The 19,291-nt window shown below is 39.4% G+C and overlaps 1 protein-coding gene across 3 annotated transcripts in view; it reads right to left on the minus strand.

Annotated features, from left to right (window-relative positions):
• Positions 1–19,291, minus strand: part of BTBD9 (BTB domain containing 9) — a 427,542-nt gene that overhangs the window by 398,676 nt on the left and 9,575 nt on the right. The gene's annotated exons all lie outside the window — the stretch shown is intronic.

The following is a 19,291-nucleotide window of genomic DNA, read 5'->3' on the forward strand; positions in this document are numbered from 1 at the left end:
ATGTTTTAAAGTTTCTCCAAATACTGAAGCTTGCTTCTTCTTTCTTCCCTACAAAGGACCTTCTTGAGCTTGTACTTCAGAAAGGGGTTAAGGTGCAGAAACATCACCAGATTTTATTAACCTAAATTCTGAATGTTTACCCAAAGACTTGCATTATACAGCTAACAACCTTCCCTCAGTCTCTCAGCTCTTGTTTGTTCCACTGTTTAACTCGCTATAAAGCAACCTCTACATGATGGGATGACTTTTGGGAATGATAAGTCACAGACTGCAATTCTAAGAAGTAACTATCACAGTTCTCAGAGTTTATATAACTATCCTTTTTCAGGTTCTCAGCCTTATTGGTCCCAAGTCCATTGAAAACTTCATGAACTGTATGCTGGGAGCAAAAAAATATATATATATATATGCACCTAGAGCCAAAAAGCAATGAAAAAGTCCATGATGAGTACAGAGGTTATTAGTTGTAATAATATTTGAAAATACAGGACAAGCCATTTCTGTTTAATTTCTTCAGTGGCAACTTAGGGGTCTGTAATATTCTTGCCCAGATTTAAATTACATTATATTTTCCTAATTAATAAGCGTTATTATAGCATGAACTCCCATAAAAGCAGTGGAATAATTAATTGCAACATTTTAATTTCTTTGTAGCAAAGCTACTGTGAACATTTGCATTATTGTCTGTGTAAAGGAAATTGGCTTTTCACTTGTAGATGTTATATAAAAATGTTCTACCGTGCATACTTTGATGCAGTTTGTTAAACCCCAATATCCAGGCTATTTTCTGTGAATTGTGAATTTTAAAAAAAGATCAAGTCTGAGAAGTTAGTTCACCTAAAATCTTGGATTTATAAGCTTATTTGTTGCCATTCTAGAACAGAATCTAAAGGAAATGTTCACAAATTATACTAATCTTCCTTTTGTTTTTTTCCCCTTCTTCCATTTAGTTTTATGGGCATTGTCTTTATTCCTTCAACATAACATTCTCTACTGCAATGGAAAAAAAAAAAGAACAAAAATCAGAGAAATTATCATCATGTAGACTAGGAATTACTGTCCTAAATGACAGCCACTGATCCAAATTTGTAACCAAAGCCAAATCTACAGCCAAATCAAAAGCTATAGTGTGCATGTAAGAATAAGGGAATGAATAGCAGATGTCAAGCAAATAACTTTCATCTTAGCAACAGAAAAACTTAGGCAAAAAGTTCAAGAAGTCTATGCCTCTTAAGATTAGTAAAATGGACTTTTCCTTTAAAACTGTTACCCTGTCATGTTCCAAACTTAATCTTACTCAAATCTTCTACAAACCCCTTTGAGTAAGGAAACATGTGGCCTGTCTTTCACCCTCTTCTGGTGCATGTATAAACTTCACTTACACTGCGGGAGAATAAAACCCATAAAACAAGAGAAAAATGTATGTTTTTTTCATTCTGTTTTAGAACAAAAACTCTAAAGGGTAGTGTATGGGTCTTCTATATTCTGTGCACTAATACCCCCAAGATGCTACTGAATAATTGATGAGCTTATGATTAGACTGCTATCCTTGGTTTTGAACAACATTCATGGACCAAATTTAATTCACATCTAATATTGAATTCTATCTCTTTTATCATGATCAAAATATGCATCAAGGCTGATCTCTGTTCCTTAGAATTTCATCAGTCAATTCTTTACCTAAAGTCATTATCTTGATATGTGACCAGCTCAGCTACAGCACCAACTAGGGATGTCACTGACACAAATTCTCACAGCCCATCAAGAAAAGATACTAGGACCAAACCTTTATAAGAGAAACAAGCCTACAATGCAGGTACCTTAAGAATAAATATATTGACACAAGAGGAGGAGAATCTATTCATATTTTATAAGCAGAATATTTCTGAAGGTCATTTCTAAGAGAAAAAATAAATTGTGACTAATAAAGTTTTTAATGTTAAGTTGGATTTCATTTAATCGAAATGGCATTACAACATTTTTTGACAAACATAAAATGATCGAATGTAGCAGAAATGGTGTTAAGTTTATAAAGAAAGAAGCAGCTTATATTTTACTTGGCCAACCGGGTGGGGTTTAGCTGCTAATAAGGAAACAAGATTCTTAAAGCACTGTGCTGTACCATGAGTATATCTAAAGTAACCCATACGCTCTGTAGATAAGGTGGGTTTTAAATAATGGAAGAAAGTAGCTTTTTAAGGATATTAAGTAAAAGAAGATGTTCCATACAGACAAGATGGCAAGGGCAGGAGTCTTAGGGCAATATCTGAAAATGTGAGACTGAAAAGGAAGTTTGTTTTGAGTAACAGAGAAGAGATGGGAACAGATACACAGTATGGTAGAACCTTACAATATAAAACCCGTCTAAAACTAAGATGCCTCCAAGGGAACACAGAGCTGAGACTCAGAAGTACTCATAAGTTCTGCTGAGTAAGATCTAGACAAATCATTTCAAGTCCCGAGACTCAGTTTCTACCTTGGAAAAGGGGTAAGAGTAGGGGTTAGTCAACATTCTGTGGTAACTTCAAGTTCTAAAACTCTAGAACTAAATCATATGTGTAGGAAACAATGCTCTTATAGACTGGTGGAAGTATAAACTGGTTCAGCTTTTTGGAGGTCAATCCAGCAGAATTCATGAAATTCCTAAATATCCATTTCCTATAACCACACAATTGTACTTCCAGGAATATATAAGGTTATAATTAAGCATTGCTTCTAACAGCAAAAAGCTAGGGGACTAAACATCCATCAGTACCGCAAGAGGAAAATAACAGCAACAATCTTCAGGGAGGGGAATGAGTGTGAGGGGCCCACAAGGGTATGAGTGGGAAGGTTTACATTTAAACTCCATGTACTTCTGAAGTGTTTCCTTCTTTTAAAACAAGAACTGATTGGGGCGCCTGGGTGGCTCAGTAGGTTAAGCGTCTGCCTTAGGCTCAGATCCTGATCCCAGGGCTCCTTGCTCTCCCTGGAGAGGGAGTCTGTTTCTCCCTCTCCCTCTGCCTGCCACTCACCCTGCTTGTACTCTCTCTTTGTGTCAAATAAATAAATATTAAAAAAAAAACAACAACAAGAACTGATTTATCTTTTACATAAATGGCATTTCAAGAAATTTTAGGAAGTATTAACTTAAAAAAAGGTGATGAGATATTATGTTTATCAAAAGGAAGCTTTTTTTTTTCTTTAAAGAAAAGGATGAAAACCCCAGATCTGAATTTGTTGCACTTTACTGAGAAGCAATTGTGAGGAGAAATGAGCAAATGCTGATGCAGAGAGAAATTTAGCAAATAACAGATTTTTAAGAGTTAGCTGAAAATGAGTCAGAACACAAATTCCCAGGGAACAGTGGCTAGATATTGCTCCCTGGTGTCCCACAAGGACAACATTCAATCAATAAATATTACACTGAAATGATCCAAGCAAAGGCTGTAGACACAAATGTACAACTCTGTGTCATTCTCAGGGATTGATTATAAAGATATATGTGCTCATCTTAAAAATACCTCTCAACTATTTATAATGAAATGTTTTCGGGGCTCCTGGGTGGCTCAGATGGTTAAGCATCTGCCTTCAGCTCAGGTCATGATCCTAAGGTGCTGGGATCGAGTCCCGCATTGAGCTCCCTGCTAGGCGGGGAGCCTGCTTCTCCCTCTGCCTCTGCCTCTCTCCCTCTCTCTCTGACTCTCATGAATAAACATTTAAAAAAAAATGTTTTCATTAACAAGTTTTCCCTCCCCCTAATATTCAGCAGGTATTTGATTTCTTAATTTCCACTTTACTAACCAAGGTTATACTCCTGTATCACACTTTGCATAATGTTTGTCCTATTTCTCAATTTTTTCAAATATTTTTAAACTTACACAACTTTTATTATACAGCACCTTTCTTGGTGTTCTTGAAGTCTCTAGTGATGTATGGTTTTTTCAACTGTAAATTCCATTAAGTATTTGAATGGAGCATAAACAAACATTAACAACAGTATAATCCTAAGAGTCAACATTCCCTTAGAATCTCTGAAATAGCATTATTCTATTTTTCCATTCACAAAAATATAAAATTCCTGTTGATGTGCTTTTTAGACAATGCAAAGCTTTGCCTTTTCAGAACAAAGGAAGCCCATTCTTTCTGCACTGCTGTTAGTTTGTTAGGATAAGCCTGTGTTGCTTAATTATAAGGAGTAGGACCTGCCAGAACCAAGTGTCGAAGAATGGAAGTCCATGAAGGAAACGATTCAAATAGTTCTAGAGATAGTTGCTTCTCAGCTGACATTCAACTCAACAATTGGTGAAGGCTTACTATGAACCAGGTACAGCGGGAAGGAAGTAACAGGTGATGAACATTACCCAATAATAGGAACTAAAAAAGTTCATTACTCTCTTTCTGTGCTCTAACAGCTGTAACTTAAGGATCACAAAGCAAATGATCACTGTAATTTCTTCTCCAACCTTACCCCCTCCACAATTTACAAAAGATGACATCCCAAAAACAAGTTATTTAGAAGCCCTAGAATGCTTAGTCTTTTCCACAGAAACAATGTTGCAATATCTGATGGCCAGCCACAAATGCCCATTTATTCCCAAAGTACCTTAAGGAATGGACCACTAGGAAAACCACAATGAGTAACAATATGGGAAAATGCTGAGTCTCAATTTGGAAAGAAAAAATGATACCTTGCTAGCTTCAGGTAAAACAAAGGGAGGAAACTCTTCTCCACTTGCTCCTGCTCACTGGGCCACACCCAGGAATTACTACTCTTCTTCCCTTTTGGTTGCCTTGTCTGCTGATTTTCAGCACGTTCTTTCTCTCTCTGGCTGACTAAGCAGTAGAATGCATTCAGAACTTTCACCCAGCTCTGGAGCTGCATTAGCCAAAATAGTAGCCACTGGCCGCCATATGTGGCTACTGAGCCCCTGAAATGTTGGCTAGTCCAAATTGAGACATACTGTAAGTATAAATACACACTGTATTTCAAAGACTTGGTAAAATAGCTCATTTACTTTTTTATGTTGAGTTGATGTTGAAATGATAGTATTTTAGATGTACCAGGCTTAATAAAATATTTTTAAATTAACTTTACCTTTTTTTCTTCAGCATGGCTACAAGAAAACGTTGAATCACAAACATGGGTTGCATTTGTAGTTTATATTATATTTCTGTTAAACAGCACTACTTAACAGGTTATCATAAATAAGGCAGTAAAGAGTATCCCAAGTCACATCGCTTGAGTTCAAATCTTGGCACCACGATTTACTACTGTGTGATCTCTGACACATTACTTAGCCTCTTTCTAAGCCTCTGTTTTCTCTTCTGTAAGATGTGGTTATAATAAAATGCTATCTCGGAGGGCTGTTGGTAGAATTAAATGAGGCACAGAAAAGCAAATACTGTCACATAATAAATGCTCAGTAAATATTATCCACTATCATTAGCACCACAACAACTACTCTTACCATTATTCACTACCATTACATGATGAAGAAAAGGACAAACATTCAAGTGGGTAGAAAGAGAGATGGAGAGAGGGTAAAAACACAGACTATTCAGAGAGAATTCTGTTTAAAGAGGTAGATCCATTTAGGAACAGGTCCACTTTGCCACAGAGATGAAGAACTAACTCTAGGCTGCCATCAGCTCCCAAAGACACAGCCCAGGTGGAGACCTGCATCACTTAATGGCAGGCAGTATCTGGGTATTTCCAGGATGTTCTCTTACCATATAAATATGTCAGAGAGGGGCACCTGGGTGGCACAGTTGGCTAAGCGTCCAACTCTTGGTTTCGACTCAAGTCATGATCTCAGGGTCCTGAGATTGAGCCCTGCATTGGGCTCTGCCCTAAGGGCGCAGTCTGCTTGCGGTTCTCTCTCCCTCTTCCCTGCCCCTCCCGCTTGTGTGCTCGCGTGCTCTCTCTCTCAAATAAATAAATAAAATCTTTAAAAAAAAAAAGAGAAAATGTGGGGGTACAGAAAGAGCACTGCTGCTCTTGTAGCAGCGTAAGGAACCTTAGCCTCAACGCTGGGAGCCACAGATTTGCGGACAAGTCCTCTAGCTACTGGCTCATTTGTAAATGAGAAGACAGGGCTAAAAATTCTCTGAAGTCCCTTCCAGTTATGACTATTCTTCTCCCCTCTTTCCAAAAGGGCTGCAGAGCAAGAGTAACTTCCTAAGAGTCCATCACCACCACCACCACCACCAGAAAAACATCCAACCCAAGCACAGATGTTGCCTTCCCACCTGTTCAGCCTCTAGTGAAAGCCAGGGATTTAGACTTGTTGGTTTTTCTGAGATGCCACTGTCTTCTCTCATATGACCAGGTTACTACTGGAACTTCTTTTTTCCCCTTGTCTGGCTAATTCTGTGTCTTCTTTCAAGGCTCAGAACAGGTTTCATGCCTTTCAGCAAGAGCCTTCACTGATGTTGCCAATCTAGGTCAGGTGCCCCTTTTACATGCTCTGTTTCCCACTTTCACTGGCCCCATGCCCCCCCGCACTGGGATTTTGTTATTGACTTGCCTTGATGGTAAGTAAGCTCATAGAGGGCAATAACCACGACACAGTGCCTATCGGTACCCAACAAATACTGAATGAACATCTTACTCCTCTTTACATCCCCAGAATCTAATACAGTGTCAGGCATATTTAAGTCCTCAAAATTAACAAAAAAGGCCATATAGATATTAACAGACCTCTTCTCTGAATTCCAGCCCCCTACATACCACTGCTTACATCTTCACTTGGTTACCTCAAAGATCCTTCAAGACTCACTTCATACTATCTATGCTCTCTCTCCCCAAAAAAACTGTCCCCATGCCGTGTTCCCAGCTCAGTGACCCAGTTATAGAAACCAGAATGCCACCTCCCTCGACCTCACTTCTCATACCTAAGCCAGCAGGAAGTCTTTTGGTTTTACTTCATAAATGAGCTCTGAAATCAATTTTCTTCTTGACAAATTCTATGCTACCATTCTAGTCTGCACCATGCTTGTCTCTCACTTGGACCATCACTTAGCTCCTGACTTCCCTGCTTCCACTCCAAACCGTGCTCCACCCAACAGCCAAACTGGAATCTGTCAAATTATAAAGCTGCTTAGGAACTGTTTCCCTCAACCCCTCCCTTTATGACACCCACTCCCGCTTAAAACCCTTTAGTGGCTTCCCAACACTCTTGACATGAAAGAACAAGAGGAAAACATCTAACGAGGCCTTCATGGTTCGTGGAATCTGGCTCCTGTCTAACTCCACCGTCGTTTCCCCCAACGGTCCCTCACTTGACAAGTTCTTTGATGCTACAGAGCCCTGGCATAAGCTGCTTCCTCTCTGGGACTCCCCTTCCTCTTTCACCTTCCACCCCCCACGTGTGACTAAAGTGCCATTTCCTCAGGCAGCCTTCCTTGACTTTGGATGAGCCAGGGTCCCTTGTCATCTGCCCTCATACACTGTAATCATTTCCTTCGTAGAATTCATCTCTTTGTATTTATACATCAGACTTCCTCCTGAGATGCCATTTCCCAACACAAATCTTCTGCAAATCAGATTGGCCACTCCACTGCTTACAACCCTTCAATGCCTTCCTATCTCACTTTAAATAAAAATCATACCCTTTACCAAGGCTCTGCATGTGCTGACACCCAACCACCTCTCCAAACTTCTCTCCTCCCCCTTTCCTCACACATACTACTCCGGCCACTCTGGCCTTGCTGTTCCTTAAACACAGACCAGCTTGTCCCTGAACTCAGGGTCCTTATAATTACCTTCCCCCTGCCAGAATGTTTTGTTCTCTGGGTCTACACTACTGGTTACTCACCATTAGATATCTGTTCCCTGACTGCCTTCCCTAAGGGAACACCCACCCCCACCCCATTTCTAGCCCTCTATTCCATCTTATTTTCTTCACTGCCCTTATCACTAGAAGATAACCTCCATGGGGGCAAAGACTCTGCCCTGTTCATCTCAGTGCCTAGAAAAGTATCTGTTGCACAGTAGGTACTCAACACCTATACAAATGCTTAAAGTAGCTTGTGGGTCTCCTTTCAAATAAGTGAACTCCACTGACATAGGTAAGAGATAGCGGTATCGGGCGCCTGGGTGGCTTAGTCGGTTAAGCACTGCCTTCAGCTTGGGTCATGGTCCCAGGGTCCTAGGATCAAGTCTCACGTTGGGCTCCCTGCTCAGCGAGGAGTCTGCTTCTTTCTCTACCCCTTCCCCCCTGCTTGTGATCACTCTCTCTCAAATAAATAAATATTTAAATGTAAAAAAAGGTAAAATGAAAAGAGAAGTATGAAGAGTTGATACTAGAGGCCATGTGGTAGGCTAAATTCTAACATGGCCCCATAATTTCCATCCCCTGGTGTACACATCCTGTATAATCAATCCCCTTCCCTTGAGTTTGGGCAGTACCTGTGAATATGGGATAGCTATCCATGTCATTAGGCTACCTTATACATAGGTAGGTGTGTGTGTGTGTGTGTGTGTGTGTGTGTGTGTGTGTGACTCTTTTAGAGCAGACTGGAAGGATTCTCCTGCTGGCCCTGAAGAAGTTGCCAGGTTGTGAGCAGGTCACATGGTTAAGACCTGAGAGTGACCCCCCCCCCCAGCTTATAGCCAGCAAGAAAATGAGGACCTCAGTCACGTGAGCACAAGGAATTGAGTTATGCCTACCACCACTGAGCCGGGGTAGAGGACCCCGAGCCTCAGATGAGATCGTAGTCTCTGCAGACACCTTGATTTCAGCCTGGGGAGACCGTGAGCAAACAATACAGCTATACTGTGCCTGGACTTCTGACCTACAGAAACTGTGAGCTAAAAAATGGCTGTTGCTTTAAGCTGGAATTTGTGGTACATTGTTATGCAGCAACAGAAAACTAATGCAATGGCCATCAAGCCCATCAGACCCAAAGCTTACTTTTTATAACAAATACCTTGTTAATACCCCTTCCATACACACTGAGATTTAGAACCTACTAAGCACTTAAAAAAATACACTGGCTAAAACAGAAGGGAAAAATCAAAATCAAAATAAAATAATTTATAATAAAATAATATGTATCTCAACCACATTAGAAAACAAAAATGTCCTGGGGCGCCTGGGTGGCTCAGTCAGTTAAGTGTCTGCTGTCAGCTCAGGTCATGATCCTGGGGTCCTGGGATTGAGCCCCACGTTGGGCTCCCTGCTCAGGTGGGGGAGGGGGAGCTAGCTCTCCCACTCCCTCTGCTTGTGCTCTCTCACTCTGTCAAAATAAATAAATAAAATCTTAAACAAAAAACCCAAAAAAACAAAAAAACAAAAAAACCCAAAAATGTCCCTATAAATTTTCAAGATGCCTTCTGAGGGGAGATTCTATATCCACTGAAAACCTCTGCTTGCCAGGATCAAGGTATTTGGAACACATTGGCTTCAAATGGAGAATATTTACTCTCAAAATGCCCACTATTGGTTAATTTTGCTTCTTTTATATCACTGTTGTAGAGCATGTCTTTGAAAGTCACATTAGCATTATATTTCTATCCTTTTTCCACAATGGACTTAAGAAGGTTCAAAAGCCTCATAATTCCCTTTTTTCCCTCCTCCTCCTCCTCAGTTATTCTCACTGAACACAGGATACTGTTCCTTGAAATTAATTTTCACAATTAAATAGCCCTTTAAAGCCTCTAATTCATTTCCCAACTCCCATCTTTCAGATGTAAGCAGAGAATCACTGTCATCTAGTGGCTCATTATACACACTATAAAATATTTCACCCCAGCTGTGAAGCTGGCCACAGTAAATATGTTTTGTTGCCTTAATCAAGATTTATGATAATATAATAATGTAATTTTTAAAGGCCACATGCCAAAGTACTTCCTAAATTAATAAAAATACTTAGCACTTAACCTATAACACACTTTCAAATCATCACAAAATCTTGCAGGTAGCTATTTGCCCATGTGCCCAGGGCTAGTAACAATTGATGGAGAGCCTGTCACCAAGCCAATTTACTTGATTTATTTTACAGTAGCCTTCTAAGGCCACGTACATAATGGGTACTCACTTTGTGATGGGAAAATAAATTATTTAGTCTGAACAATCTGACAGTGTTACTACTAAGTTATTAATTCACTGAAAGGAGGGAAATTCCCTGAATAGCCCTTTTTTTATGCTCAAATAGCGACACTATTAATAAATATTCAGATTCCTAGAACCCTAGAGCTGGAAAGGCCTTCAGGATCAAAACCCACAGCTTTTTATAGAGGAGGAAACTGAGAAACTTCTTCAAGGTCACAGTTGTCAGTGGCAGAACCTGGGATAAGATAAGGAGAGATAGGGCTAAGGATCTCAATTCCTCATTGAGAAAATGGGGATAACCTCACCCCCAATATGGTGGCTATGAGGATGCAGTAAAATAATATAAAACACGTGAAGGACATAGTATATGGTCGACAAATTTTCCTTCCCAGGGTTTCCTCCACTAATCTCTCCCATCACTTTATTATTATTATTATTATTATTTTTTGCCAAACTATCATTTAGGATAAAGCACTTGGGTGATGACTTTCTGACATACATATTGCACTGACAACAAACGGAGCAAATTATAGTCCACTGGAGAATAGAAGGACTACTTGGAGGCTACAAAGGAAGCAGCTGACCTCGACTGTCAGGATTTGAGTCTATACTCTCCAAAGGTTTCAAGAACTTTCAAATTGTTGAGCCCAAACCAGCTTCCCCAAGGTTGGGAGCATGAAGAGTTTAGAACCAGTTGTTCAACCTTGCACTTCACACATACTTTCTCATCCCTTTTCCAGTTTTTATTCAAACTCTTCATAAGATTATCCATACCCACGGCCTCCTCCTGCCAACCTCCAATTCACTCCTGAATCCACTGAAACCTCACTATCAGCCCACCACCCCACTGAAACCACTCTTACCACAGTCATCGATGACTTCTTAATTGGAATAGCCAAGATTCGCTTTTCCATTCTTACCTTTCTGGGTCTCTCTGCAGCATGTGACACTCTTGAACATACCCTCTTGTAACTCTACTCCCTTAGCCTCTGTGACATTCTCTTTTCCTGGTTCTCCTTTTACCTCTGTGTCTCTTCTATCACTACTGTGTCCTTAAGAGTTATATTCCCCAGGGCTTCCTTGTGAGTTTATCATTCCTTCTGGTTTCAACTACTACCTGCTAACTTCCAAATCTCTCTCTCTAGGTCAGACATCTCTGAATTTCAGATTCATATGTACAGATTCATATGCCTGCAATATGATTCCACCACATATCCCCACTGGCATTTCGAATCAGCACACTCAATACCAAATTAATCTTTTCTTAATGCATGTCTTCCTCCAGTGTCCTTTGTCTTAATACGGGGTATACCACACAAGTAACCTATGCTAAAAACCTGTACATTTCCCTTGACTTCTTCCTTTCCCTGACCCCACCCTGTCTAAACAACTAATTAGATCTTTTTTTTTTTTTTTTAAAGATTTACTTATTTGAGAGAGAGAGAAAGAGAGAGCATGTGAGTAGGGGAAGGGGCAGAGAGAGAGAATCTCAAGCAGACTTTCCACAGAGCATGGATCCCAACGCGGGGCTTGATCCCACAACCCTGAGATCATGATGTGAGCCAAAACCAACAGTCAGATGCTTAACCAACTAAGCCACCCAGGAGCCCCAAGATTTTAGCTCCTAAATTTTATTCCTCTAATTCATCCCTCCTATACCTGTCTAATAACTTCTACTCTAGTTCAGGTTTCAATCATCTCTTACCTTCACTACTCTGACAGCTTCCAAACTATCTCCCACCTCCCATTTTGTCTCCTTCAATTCCATCTCCACTCAGTTTGCACAATAACCAATCTAAAATGAAGATATAATCAAGCTCCTCCCTGGCTTAACACTTTTTAAATGATTCTCCAATTAAAAGGCTCTGCAGTCAGACTTCTACACTTTGGAATCCCCTCTCTGCACTCATTGCAAGGTCAAGACATGGCCTTGAACAAGTTACTCAACTTCTCTGCATCTCCACATTTTCACTTATGAATGTCCCTATAAAACACTTAATGTAGTTCCTGGCATATAGTAAGTGCTTAACAGATGGTAGTTATTAGCGATTATATTATTAATATAATTATAATGATCAGATTATGATCACTGGAATGGTATACAATTCACAGGGCATCCATGGTCCTCTCTGAACTGACCCTTGCTTACCACTCTAGCCTCCCTTCTGCCTTTCACTTTATGCTTCAGCAACACCACTTACCCTGACACACTGTCATCTCTGCCAAAAACACATATTCCCTTGACCTCCTGAAGTAAGGTAAGGCCTTATCCTTTAGGCCTAATGAAGTGTTACCATCACCAGGAAGCCCTTTTTGAATGTCAGTGCTTATTAAGATGTCTTAATTAAGATGTCTCCTCAGGAGTACGGATAGACTAAGTATTCATGGCATATAAATTCTAAGCTAATAGTCTGGATATATTGTTCTCACAGCACTTACCGCTTTATATCACAAACATCTACCTTTAAATCTCCTACTCCCACTAGATTACAAGTTCTCTGTGGGCAGGAAATATAAATTATTCTCTCTTGTATCCACAGTACTTAATGTAACCCAGCAGGAGATCAACAAATGTCTGCGTGGATGAGAGAGAAGCTGCCTGGGAACCTCCTCTCCAATTCCATCTGCATTAGGTCAATTCTTATCGTAAAGGCGGCACATCACACTCAAATTTAACTTATGTGAATTCAATTATTTATAAAGAAGGAGTCGTCAAAATAGTGGGAGCTATCCATCACTCAATGCCTCCACTCAATGTTCCTTGCTGTACTCAAGTCTGAAGCAAGGTATGAGAGATTTTGGAAGTTTCTCCATCACTGACAAATAAGTTATGAGAAACAGTGACAAGAGAGAGAAAGAGAGGTAGTAAAACAGAGTTATCCTGCCTTAGGAAAATTAACCCTTCCTTTAAAAACTGAGAGAGTGATTTCTTCACCTCAAAAGAATTTAATAGAGTTCACTGAATTAAGTGGTACACAATTCCTCAGTAGTTAACAAAGTGTACATATGTTAATGTTTGGGTAATTAAACCTTTAATGGAGGGGAGACAACAGTAGAGACAGCAAGGAAATCAATAAAAACAATGCAACTGCACCCAAGATTATTACTGACAGAATAAGAAACTAGTATCTGAGAGAACCTTATCAAACACCAAGTACATAACTGCAAAGACAGTATCAGAGCGGTGCTTTAGAGGCCCGCCAGGAAATGGTTAGTAATGGCGAGGTGTTGATAAGCCAAATTAGGGGTGTCAAACAAAACTTCTAGTAAAATTAAATTCTCATAATTCAAATTAGCTTATTTTAGGACATTCCTGTATTAAGAGAACCATGATATGGTATTGTGTAGGCATTACAGGGTCTTCCAAAGAAAATTTTCCCACTACCTGACTTTCGAATATAAACACTAACCCACTCCCACCCCAACTATGTGACTCCACTATATTCTCTTGCTAATGCCATCATCTATAGGAACAGACCACTGTGCTGGTAACTGGAGCTATGGGATTCCACTTGAGTCCCCAAAACTTGACTAGTTCCATAGCCAGCATAAAAACAAATACTGGGAGCCAGCATGGCAAAAAGGGAGACGTCCAGTTCTGCCTCAGCAAGCACAGACCAGGGGCCTATGAGAAAAAGCATGCTGTGAGGAAAGCAAGACCATGCAGTTCTTTCCCACCCTTAGGCGAACCTCATCTTAGGTATCTCTTAGTAGATTACCCAATATCCATGCTACCCTTCATCTGATATCATTCCTACTCCTCCTCCACTAAACTACTAACTCCTTGAGGGCAGGGACTAGGTCATAATGTTTGATGGAAGAACTACCAGAACTCTCACATCCATTAATCTCCTTGTCAAAGCATCATGAAGTACTGCTTCATGATAGCACAGATTTTCCTAGTCATTAAAACCGTCTAAAACTGGTATGAACTACTTGATAAAGAAATGAAATGTCCATCAAAAAGGGAGTTATTATGATGTATCTGTTAAAAGATAATTTTTAAAAAAGTAAAATCATGACACATATAAATCATGATATAGATACAAAACATCAAAATTTTGTTTAAATCACTAATTAATGAAGCATTCAGTAAGATATTATAAAGGGTTCAAAAAAGACGTCAAAGAACGCACACATAGATGCACACACACAGATGCGTGTGCTATCTGGAATGTTAACATTGCCTTACAAATAGATGCAAAACTAGTTAATATCCCCAGGGCAACATTCAATTGCATTTCACTGGACAAAATCCACTTGTGTTTCTATGAACAAGAATCATCTGCATTACTGTCAGTTTTCTACAATTTACAGTTATAAAATAGCTCAAAGACAATGAAAGGCACAGATAGCCCAGAAGAGTGCACTAGATAGGAAGGTCAGTGATTTTTTTTATGCCCATTTCAGTCTTCCAGTTTTTTCCCTGACAACAGCCATACAATGGGACACTGTAAGGGCTGCTAAAGAGAATGAGATAGCCTTTTCATATACTGATATGGAACAGCCTCCAAGATATGATGAATAAAAAGCAAGATGCATTAATGTGGTATGTGACCTTTGTGTTTAGGAATAAACATAAGAATGTGTCATATACATACAGAATATTTCTGAAAAGGTATACAGGAATCACTACTACTTTTAATCACTCCTAGTAGAATAGAAGCCTCCATGAATGAGAGCAGATCTTTGCCTGTTTTGTTCACCCCTCTATCTCCAAACACTAGAACAATTCCCGGCGTTTACGTGGCACTCAGTAAAAATTTGTTGAACAAATTAATATATCAGGGGTAACAGTGGCTGCTTCCAGAAGGAAGAACTGGATGTCTGTTGGGTAAGGATGAAAGGAAAACCTATTTTCTGTTGTATACCCTTTGTATTTTTAAATTTTGTACCATGTCCATATATTACCTCCTTAAAACTGATTTTTTTTTTTTTTAAGAGAATGAGTTGATGTTAGCTGAGCTGTTTGTTACGAAGGTTATTTCTTCATTAAGCTGCCTTCTCCATCTCTAGGACTTCAGCAAGGTACTGAAAACTATGGTATGAGTATTAGCTAGCTTGATATAAGTGATCCTCATACTGATAATATAAAGGCTCAAAAATAAATAGAAATATTGAAATGGTTTAACCACTTTAGAAAAATCTGCTGTTATCTACTGATATTGAAGATCTGCACACCATATGACTCAGTAATACTACTCTACCATATACTAAGGTAAGACACGTTCACGAGCATGTACAAGAATATCCTAGCTAAAACACAAAAGGCCCTAGAAACAACCCAAATGTCCATCAAAAGCAGAAAGGAAAAACTGTACAGTCCTGAAATGGAATACTACGCAGCAGTGAAAATGAAAAAAAATCAGCTGTATGCAACGAGATGACTAAATCTCAAAATGTAATATTAAACAATCCCAACATAAAGAATACACCCATATGATTTCATTTATATAAAGTTCAAAAATAGGCTAAGTAACCTGTAAGTGTTTAATGGGTATACTTAGGAGATAAAACATAAAAAAGAATAAGGAAGTAATATTATAAAAGTCAGGACAGTGTTTACTTTTAGAAGAGGGGCTGAGATTGGGAAGGGGCACCTGATGGGTGCCTAGGGACCAACAGAGTTTTATTTCTTAACCAAGTGGAAATAAACTGGATGTTACTTTAAAATAATTTATTAAGTTCAGCATTTGTGTTCCACGTACTTGTCTGTATGTGTGTTGCTGGACAACAGAAACAAACGTTTTAAAAGATACAGACATTTTCTATGCAAGCTCGGACCCAGGCTAGGAAAGCATCAGTGTGAGTTCTAGGATCCTGTGCCAAAGACTACGTGTCCTATGGGACAAAAAAGGAAAGCCGGCAGGAAACAAATGAGCTTTCCTTCCCCTTTTTTGGAGGTTCTTCGTGCCTTGGTCAGCTCAGTTCACGTGTTCCCATTTTTCACAGGTTATTCACTTCTTTCTTCACTTTTGGTATCTACTAATGTCTTTAAAAGCTGCTTCTATGGGGCACCTAGGTGGCTCAGTAGGTTAAGAGTCTGCCTTTGGCTCAGGTCATGATCCCAGAATCCTGGGATTGAGCCCCACATCAGGCTCCCTGCTCAGTGGAGAGTCTGTTTCTCCCTCTCCCTCTGCTCCTCCCTCCCCCACTCATGCTCTCTCTCTCAAATAAATAAATAAAATCTTAAAAAAAAAAAAAGCTCCTTCTGCAATTTTGCACTCTATCCGTGGTCCCCAAACTTTAGTTGTATCAGAACCACCTGGAGGGAACGGTAAAACAGATGGCCAGGTCCCATTCCCAGATCCCCAGAGTTTCTGATTCAGAAGCTCTAGAGTGAGGTCCTCAAATTTCCATTTTGAACAAATTACCAGGTGACTTTAATGCTGTCCTCGGACCATTGCTCTATAGTTAAGGATTCTAATGCAATAATGTAGGCAAGAAATTGAGGACTTCAATGAAGGTAAAAGCAGTAAGAATGGAAAGGAGAAAATGGGTATAAGGAATTATAAACAAGATAGAATATCAGGGTGCAAGAGAGAAGGAGTTCAGGACACTCAGGTTTTTAGTTTAGATGAATAATGTAGCATTCATCAGGACAAGGAATTGAGGGGGAAGAAAAGCAAGTTCAATCTGATAAGAAATTAATCTATAGCTTGGAGAGTGTGACTAAGGAAGCCCAAGAAAGGCCCTAAACCTAAACGGGAAAGGTAGAGGGAAGCATGAATGGAATGAGGCAACAAGAGGAAAGTGCTCTAAAAGTACTAGGTAAATATAAGAAATCTCATGGAAGTAAGCAGGTGACCTTCTCACAAAGGAATTTTATGCAGTTGTAGAATAGAACAAGAAAGCTCTCTAGGAACTTAAGTGGAGTGGTTTCCAGGATACAATGTTAAGTGTAAAAAGTAAAATGCAGAAGAATATCTACAGCACCTTTTGTGTAAGGGAAAAAAAATGGGGGAATAAGAAGATATGCATATATCTGGTCATTTGTGCAAAAAGAAGCATAGTAAGGATAGAGCAGACAAAATGACTAGATTATAGGAGGTGGTTAGAGAGTGGAAAGGACAGAAGAAATGGGGGTGACACTTTTCTGAGGATGACTTCTTGACTTTTTCAACCATGTTCATGTTTCACATGCTCAAAAAGGGACAGTAAATAAAATCAACAAAGATGGGGAGGCAAGAGGGTGACATAAAATACAGAGAATCAAATGAACCAAACTGTATTTCAAATGAATAACATAATCACACTGAAAGGGCTACATAACTATGTAACTTTTGAACAAAGTGGCTATACTCTATGCCTTCAGGCTAAAGGTTAAAGGTTAAACAAATACTGAATTTTCACAAAGGCACAGGTTAGCAATTTTCAACCTACTTTCTAGGTACGTTAAGTGTACAAATAAGTAAATATAAGGTCAAAAGGGGGGACCAGGTTCTCACTGTAGGAGGAATTAGAAATAAGAAAAGAGGAACGGTTAGAAGAAACCCTGTGGTGTAGGACAGGAACTGGATGGCTCAGTGTGAACTCCTGGGTTTAATTCAGATAGAGATACACAAAACTAGATATAGAGGTGTATGGGTGTAAACACACACACACACACACACACAGCCCTGTTTGCTAAGATAGTCTAGAAGCAATGACATTCTGATAGCTGTGAGCACACCTAGCACTGGGATTTTGATTTCTAAATACAATTTTCCACTAAGGGTTCCCTGGAGCTGAATCCAAGGCAGAGGTAGGGAAAATACAGATGAACCTGGACCATCTCACTGTACTAGAAAATAAGGAGGTGCTCAAAGAATAATGGGGACACAGGGTGCCTGGGTGCCTCAGTTGGTTAAGCATCTGCCTTCAGCTCAGGTCATAATCCCAGGGTCCTGGAATCGAGTCCCACATCGGGCTCCCTGCTCAGGGGGGGAGTCTGCTTCTCCCTCTGCCCCTCCCCCCCACTTGTGTTCTCATGCACGTGCCCTCTCTTGCAAAAATAAAAACTTAAAAAAGAATAATGGGGACACATCACAAAGACAGGAGCCAGCCTGAAAAAGTTTCGATTGGTTGAATATGGGGCAATTTGAGTAAAAGAAATAATGATAGTAAAGGGAAATGAGAGAGAGAGAGAGAGTTCGGGGGGAGGGAGGGAGAGAAAGCCAAGAAACAGATGCTTAACTATTGGGAACAAACTGATGGTTACCAGAGGGAAGGGGTGAAATAGATGATAGGGATTAAGAAGTGCATTGTCATGAGGAGCATTGTGTTATGTATGGAAGTATTGAATCAGTATATTGTACTCCTGAAACTAACATAACACTGTATGTTAACTATACTTATATAAATTTAAAAATAAATAATAAATAAAAATTATAACCCACTGAATAACACAAGATTCTGTGAATTTATAGTGATATTAACTAATGGGGGGAACTCAACTAATAAATGTAGGAGGAATAATGTAATTAGGAAATATTCATTCGGCAAAATTGATTCAGGAAACAATCAACAATGGATGCTGAAACTAGTAGGTGAAAGTTTGAGGAGTAACAGGATATTTACAGTTTCAAAGTATTTCTCCAGAAGATACTTATTAGTTACAAAGGAAAATAGTAACTTTACAGTGGAGAAACCAGGCAGAATCCTTATGAACTAAATGATCAAAGGTAACATCAGCAGTAACATCAGCATCATTGGCTTCCCTAAAATGATGCACTGAGAAAAACACAACATCTGTGGTATCCCTCCCAAAAACAGAGAAACGTGGGTCAAATCATGAAGGCCCACCAGACAAACCTCGAATGAGAAACTAGCCTATACTCCTCAAAAAAGTCAGTGTCACAAAGTATTGAGAAATTGTTCCAGACTAAAGGAGACCAAAGGAAAACAACAACTGAAGGTCGTGTGTGAGTGGTTTTTGTTTCTGTGCGTTGTTTTTGTTGTTGTTGCTATGAATGGTGTTCACTCATAAGCCAATCAGGACAATAACAGTAGTGTATTAATACTAATTTCCTGATGATTAGAAGGTGGTTAATATGAGAATATTCTTTTTTCTTTTAAGGAAATGCACACTGAAGGATTGGGGTAAAAGGGCATTGTATCTGCCACTTGCTCTTTTTATTATTATTAATTTTCATTCCAATGTACTTAACATAGTTATAACAGTTCCAGGTGTACAATTTAATGATTCAATGGTTCCATATATTATTTAGTGCTCATCAAGGTGTGATCTTATCCCCTTCACCTGTTTCACCCAT

The sequence above is a fragment of the Mirounga leonina genome, unplaced genomic scaffold (assembly GCF_011800145.1).
Source record: "Mirounga leonina isolate KUSES-001 unplaced genomic scaffold, KU_Mleo_1.0 Mir_53, whole genome shotgun sequence".
In the NCBI taxonomy this organism is placed as follows: Eukaryota; Metazoa; Chordata; class Mammalia; order Carnivora; family Phocidae; genus Mirounga; species Mirounga leonina.